Raw genomic sequence first — 307 nt, 5'->3', positions numbered from 1 at the left:
ACTACTTTTTACAATATTAACTTGCTTTAAAATGTTTTTTTTCTTACTTTATTTTTGTTGTAATGTACACATGTACATATTATATGATCAGATGTGTATGTGCATATTGTCTTTCCAAATTTGCTTCTTTTTGATTATGTCATGAAATCTATCTATCCATCCATCCAAAATAATCCAAACTTTTTAAATATATTATTCTCCATAACTATTCAGATCCTCTTGTTTCAATTCAATTCAGTTTATTTATGTAGCGCCAAATCACAACAAAGTTGTCTCAGGGCACTTTACAGGAACATTCACATACATA

This window comes from Nematolebias whitei, chromosome 1 (assembly GCF_014905685.2).
Source record: "Nematolebias whitei isolate Nwh7 chromosome 1, NemWhi1, whole genome shotgun sequence".
Taxonomy (NCBI): Eukaryota; Metazoa; Chordata; class Actinopteri; order Cyprinodontiformes; family Rivulidae; genus Nematolebias; species Nematolebias whitei.
This window is presented reverse-complemented; position numbering follows the sequence as displayed.